The sequence below is a fragment of the Danio rerio genome, chromosome 2 (genome assembly GCF_052040795.2).
Source record: "Danio rerio strain M-AB ecotype USA chromosome 2, GRCz13ab, whole genome shotgun sequence".
In the NCBI taxonomy this organism is placed as follows: domain Eukaryota; kingdom Metazoa; phylum Chordata; class Actinopteri; order Cypriniformes; family Danionidae; genus Danio; species Danio rerio.
Genome location: NC_141022.1, coordinates 16,186,147 through 16,192,837, shown reverse-complemented (window position 1 = coordinate 16,192,837; position 6,691 = coordinate 16,186,147). Strand labels below are relative to the sequence as shown.

General features: G+C 44.3%; 1 long non-coding RNA gene across 1 annotated transcript; it reads left to right on the top strand.

Annotated features, from left to right (window-relative positions):
- Window positions 1-332: 332 nt before the first annotated feature.
- On the top strand, window positions 333-6,149 carry LOC147846250 (uncharacterized). Its single transcript, XR_015478354.1, has 2 exons — window positions 333-1,340; window positions 5,810-6,149. It is a non-coding gene; the product is annotated as an uncharacterized LOC147846250 (long non-coding RNA).
- The last annotated feature ends 542 nt before the right edge of the window (window positions 6,150-6,691 follow it).

The following is a 6,691-nucleotide window of genomic DNA, read 5'->3' as shown; positions in this document are numbered from 1 at the left end:
ATTAGGGATTCAGTATAAGTTACAAAATAAACAGATCTATTACAATGCGGTATAAAAAAGACAAGTGAAATAAAGAAATAATGGGAAATATGCTTAATATAGTTATATTTGTTGAAATGGAACTTGAAGCTATACGAATGAATATATTAATAAAGAAATTAATTTACTAAATAAAGGAGGATGATTAAAACTTAGTTTGTTAATTAGAGAAATAAGAAAAAATAAATAAATGATACTAATAGGAAATGATAGAGAGAAATTAAAATACAACATAAAGACCAGCTATTAAAGAAACATTAGAATAAATACATTAGAGGAAAAATGAGGAAAATGACTTCGAGATGAGCTGTTAAACAGCAAAGAGATAAAATTGGCATAAGTCTCTGGTCGATGAAGAGAAAAATTAGAAGAAAATGTGACAGTTTAAAATTTATCAACTGACGAGTTAATGAGCAAATATGTAAGGAAGATAAAAATATGGATAAGAAGAACTTAAAAGCTTAGAATTAAAGAAATCCAAGTCATGGTTTGATAGAAAAAAGAAGAAGAAATGTTTAAAATATATTGAAATATGTTTGAAAAATATTATATACATAGAGAGAGAGAAAGACAGAGACATTAAACCGATGAGATAGAAACTAGAAAAATAGTTGGACTTGTAACACTTTGGGGAAGTAACACTTTGAGGAACTGAGATTTCATGTGAGAGGACAAGACTGAGTTTAGGTGCAAAAACCAAATAGAATAATAATATTAGTAATAATAATGATTTTAAAAAAATTGTTATGGCTTACACTGGCTGTTTTCATCTATGAAAGTCAGCTGCATAAGACTATCTAAGCCATCATCTAGGGTCAAAGAAAAATCATGGACACTTAGTGGATGTGGATGAACAAGATGAAGTGAGTTCAAATTTTCTATATTTAAAATGATAAACACCAAAAAAGAAATTGATAATTAAACATTACATTTCAGATATAAAAAAAACATATTAAACAAATATGTGGGGTCAATGCCTAATATGAATCCTGAGACATGGCAGTAATGTTGAACAATTATACCACATGGTAGGCCATGTCATAATTTGTGTTTTATGAATAATAACCCAACTGTGTCTTGTTTTTTAGTCTCCACCATCGTAGTGCCCTACAGCTTTGCCTGCAGACTAAGCAGACCATAGTGCTGAGTGGATGGGAGTGAAGATGCCAAACTTTACTTAAAACTATTATTGGAGGTTAAATTGATTTTAAACTTAATAACACCTGTCTCATTGGTTAGACTCTAGAATGTGGTCTCAATGGCTCACATGGTTCTTGAGTGCATGTTTCCCTAACATCAGAGTGTCACGTTCAACAAATAAGAGTCAAAAATAGGATCCAATAGCAAGTGATAAAAGGTTTATTTGACCAAGTCAAAATAAACAAACAAGGAAGTGACAGGCTAGGAGGACGACAAACACAGGGCAGGAACAGACAGGAAAAACAGGGTCCAGAATATCTCCTCAGGGGCCTGAGCACAGATAACACACATGAGAACAGAAGTAACGAACTGACAATGAGACATAGAAACGTCGCCCTGATATAGGGCTAATAATGAGCCTCAGCTGGTGAGTAATCAGCCCCGCTGAGTGTCGTCATGTCACGTGAGCATAACAAATACACATGGACAACCAAAACAGAACAAACCCATGTGATCAAACATACACTCCGGAAAAGCGCACAAACCTGCAACCGTGACATTACCCCTCTCCTAAGAGCACCTCCTGGTAATGAATTGTGTGCGTACTCCACCCATGGGAGCTGCTGACTCCAAGAGGAGGGATTTTGGGAAACCAAACAACGTAACATGCGCTCGAGATCTTGATTGGCCCTTTCTGTTTGTCCGTTACTCTGAGGATGAAAACCAGAAGAAAGCCTTACAGTCGCTCCCAATAAATGACAAAATTCTCTCCAAAATTTAGAGACAAACTGGGGCCCCCTGTCAGAAACCACGTCCGTCGGGAGGCCATGAATGCGAAAGACGTGATTAATGACAGCATCCGCTGTCTCTCTGGCTGAGGGTAATTTGGGCAGAGGAATGAAATGAGTAGCCTTCGAGAACCGGTCCACTACGGTCAAAACAGCCGTATTGCCACTGGATGGCGGGAGACCAGTGACAAAATCTAGCTAAATGTGCGACCAGGGTCTCGAAGGCACTGACAGCGGCTGAAGGAGTCCAGCGGGAGGGCGATTAGAAGTCTTAGAAACAGCACAAACAGAACAGGCCAAAACAAACTCGCGTATGTCCCGTGCCATAGCTGGCCACCAAAATCGCTGTTTAACCAAAAATAAGGTACGACTCACCCCCGGATGACAAGCCACTTTGGAGGAATGTCCCCACCGAATGACGTCAGACCGAATCTCCTCCGGCACAAACAAACGACTGGGTGGGCATCCGGCCGGGGGCGTTACCCCAACCAGGGCTGTGCGGACCCTGTTCTCGATCTCCCATGTCACCGCAGAAATACAAATGCTCTGGGGAACGATGGGCTCAGGAGACGGATTGCGCTCGGAAGAATCAAAAAGACGGGATAACGCGTCGGGTTTGGTGTTTTTGGAACCCGGCCGATAAGAAATGGTAAAGTCAAAACGTCCGAAGAATAATGCCCACCGAGCCTGCCTGGAGTTAAGTCGTTTGGCAGACCTGATGTATTCGAGGTTCTTATGATCGGTCCAAACGATAAAGGGAACCCCCGAACCCTCCAACCAGTGACGCCATTCCTCCAATGCGAGTTTGACAGCCAACAACTCCCGATTACCAATGTCGTAATTACGTTCTGCGGGAGATAATCGATGTGAGAAAAACGCGCACGGATGAATTCTGTCATCCGAGGCGGCGCGCTGGGACAGGATAGCGCCCACCCTCACCTCTGACGCGTCAACCTCCACCACGAACTGCCAGGCTGGATCAGGTGTCACCAGAATGGGGGCTGAAACAAAACAGCCTTTCAGTTTAGTGAATGCAGCCTGTGCTACACTCGACCACCTGAAGGGAGTCTTGGCGGAGGTTAAGGACATCAGAGGGGCGGCGAGCTGGCTGAAATTGCGAATAAAACGCCGGTAAAAATTAGCGAAGCCCAGAAATCTCTGCAGGGCCTTACGAGACTCCAGAATTGGCCAATTTACCACAGCCTGAACCTTCTCTGGATCCATGCGCACCCCCTCGACTGACACAATGTGTCCTAAAAAGGGAACAGACTGTGCATGGAACACGCATTTCTCCGCCTTGACAAAAAGCCCATTCTCTAGCAGCCGCTGAAGCACTCGCCTGACGTGCTGCACATGTTCCTGGAGAGAACGAGAAAAAATCAGAATGTCATCCAGGTAGACATAAATAAACTGATCTATCATGTCTCGCAACACGTCATTTACGAGTGCTTGGAAGACCGCAGGAGCATTAGAAAGCCCGAACGGAAGGACACAATATTCAAAATGCCCCCTGGGGGTCAAAAACGCAGTCTTCCACTCATGACCCTGCTTCATGCGAACCAAATGACATGCGTTGCGGAGATCTAATTTCGTGAAAAACGAAGCCCCCTGCAGACGCTCGAACGCTGAAGACATCAACGGCAAAGGATACGTATTCTTCACCGTGATGCTGTTCAGCCCTCGATAGTCTATGCAGGGTCTAAGAGACCCATCCTTCTTTTTCACGAAAAAAAACCCCGCCCCCGCCGGTGAAAAAGAGGGCCGTATGATCTTGGCCGCTAGAGAATCAGAAATATATTTCTCCATGGCCTCCCTCTCAGGAATAAAAAGAGAGTATAACTTGCCTTTAGGCGGAGACGTACCTGGCAATAAGTCTATTGCACAGTCATAGGGACGGTGAGGAGGCAGAGAAGCAGCTCGAGACTTACTGAACACTCTCTTCAGGTAGAGGTACTCACTGGGCACGTTTGACAGGTCCATGCGCTCCTCCTGATACACAGAACAAGAGACAGCAGAACGAGCAGACGAAAGACAAGACTCATGACATTTCTCACTCCACGAGAATATAGAATTAAGGCCCCAATTAATGTGGGGTTTATGCAGAATCAACCAAGGATGACCTAAAACCACCGGTGAGTTGGAACAGTCTGTTAAAAAAAAAATGAAATGTGTTCAACATGATTTCCAGACGTAATCAGTTTTATGGGTTTGGTGGAGTGGGTGATAGTGGGAAGGGAAAGTCCACTGAGTGCGCGTACTGCTATGGGTTGTGATAGTGCTATAACCGGAAGTTTGAAACTGAAAGCGAAACTAGAGTCAATGAAGTTTCCTTCCGCCCCGGAATCGATGAGCGCCTGTGTGTTATGAGTTCCGGAACCCCATGATAAAGAGACGGGCAGTAAAGTAGCAGACGTAGAGGATTTGTCCATATTAATTTCACCCATCAGTAACCTCTTGCCTACTGATGGGTGTTGTCTTTTACAGGACAGGAAACCACCCGATGCCCCGCCCCACCACAGTAGAGGCAGAGTCCCTCCGATCTCCGTCGGCGCTTCTCCTGCACGGACAAGCGGGATCTACCCACCTGCATGGGTTCCGGGTCAACGCTTACCACTTCTGGTGTTGCAGCCAGGGCCGGAAAGTCAGGGACGAGCTCCGAAAACCCGCCTTGCTGCAGGCGACTCTCTCGACGGCGCAGTCTAGTGTCAACCTGGATGGCTAAGTCAACTAGCCCATCAAGAGTTTTGGGAAGATCCAATGGATATATCTCGTCCTGAAGCCGGTCAGATAATCCGTGCAAAAACATGTCCCATTGCGCCTCCTCGTTCCAGCCGCATTCAGCGGCTAAGGTCTGGAACTCTATTGAGTACTCCACCACGCTGCGATTCCCCTGGCGGAGTTCAGCAAGAACTCGGGCAGCCTCTCTCCCGGAGGCGGCTCGATCAAAGACCTTCTTTAACTCTTTGGAGAACATGTCGAAGGTAGCACAACATGGTAGCTTTTGTTCCCATGCTGTAGTTCCCCATTGGGCCGCCTTGCCTGAAAGAAGCGTGATGACAAACGCTACCTTGGATTTTTCGGTGGCAAACAATGATGGTTGCAGCGTAATATAAAGGGAACACTTGGACAAAAAGGATCGACACAAGAGGGGCTCCCCAGAGTAGCAGGTCGGGGGTGGAAGGCGTGGTTCAACAGAGCGACCAACAACCGCAGGCGCTGGTGGTGTCACCTCCGGAGTCGATGCCGAGTCAGCCTGTGCAGCTCCAGTGATCAACTGTTGGACTTGGGAGGTAAGCAGCGACACTTGGCCGACCAGAGCCTGGATCGCCTGTGACGTGGTGACCAAAGCCTCATCCTGACAGTCTATCCTGGCGTTGCTGTGCGAGACGAACTCTGAGATTTGGGATGCACTCGCTGGATCCATAATAGTGTCAGTTCGTTCTGTCACGTTCAACAAATAAGAGTCAAAAATAGGATCCAATAGCAAGTGATAAAAGGTTTATTTGACCAAGTCAAAATAAACAAACAAGGAAGTGACAGGCTAGGAGGACGACGAACACAGGGCAGGAACAGACAGGAAAAACAGGGTCCAGAATATCTCCTCAGGGGCCTGAGCACAGATAACACACATGAGAACAGAAGTAACGAACTGACAATGAGACATAGAAACGTCGCCCTGATATAGGGCTAATAATGAGCCTCAGCTGGTGAGTAATCAGCCCCGCTGAGTGTCGTCATGTCACGTGAGCATAACAAATACACATGGACAACCAAAACAAAACAAACCCACGTGATCAAACATACACTCCGGGAAAGCGCACAAACCTGCAACCGTGACACAGAGATACCAAGTTCTGAAGGAAAACTGAGAAGGAGGTGGCAGTGGAGAAGAGCAGTAACTGGTCTCCATGAGACATTATTCCAAAGACGGGTAAGACTCTCGTTGGCCACCGGGAGCGACCTAAGCCAGGAATTTTGTCGCAGAGACTAGGCACCTGTACAGGTAGGCAAGTGTTGAGTGAGATGGTTGTGGAGTGGAGCAGTGATGCTTGAAAGGCCTAGAGCATCCGAATATTGAGGGGCACTGTGAAAGATCAGTGGTCTGCCTCAGAAATGTGGGCTCCTCCAAACCAGACCACAGCAAACTGCTAATTATGTCTGGAGATCAGACACTCAGAAAAAGGAACTTGTGGTAAGAGGCAGGGTGCTGTCAAGAACCATTTGAGACCATATGATGACTGGTAATAAGAAAGAGACAGAATTTATTAAGGTAGTGTCATGAAAATAATATCTAAAAAAAAGGCTTAGAGGAAAATATACAATGAATCTCTAAATGTATAATGTTGAAATGATATTTAACTATTTTTGCAAATTATTATAGGTTTACTGATACAGGGCATGGACAGGATATAGGAGGAAGTACAATGTATGGTGGTGACTAAAGAAGAAGAAACAACTATTGGTAACTGGAAGTCATTTGAAGTATAAATTTTGATGGAATTGATTATTTAAGTAAAGATTTATTAAAAGCAAAATATTATGTTGAATAATCTAAATTAAGATGGCATATTAAAAACTAGAAAAGGTTGGTAACAGAAAAAAAAAATATTTATGGGTAAAGAAGAAATTGAAACATGAAAAATTGAACTCACGTCATCGGGTAAAAAATTAATAGTTCTAATCTAATAAAAGAATTGAAACATAATAAGAGAGTTTAAGAAAAC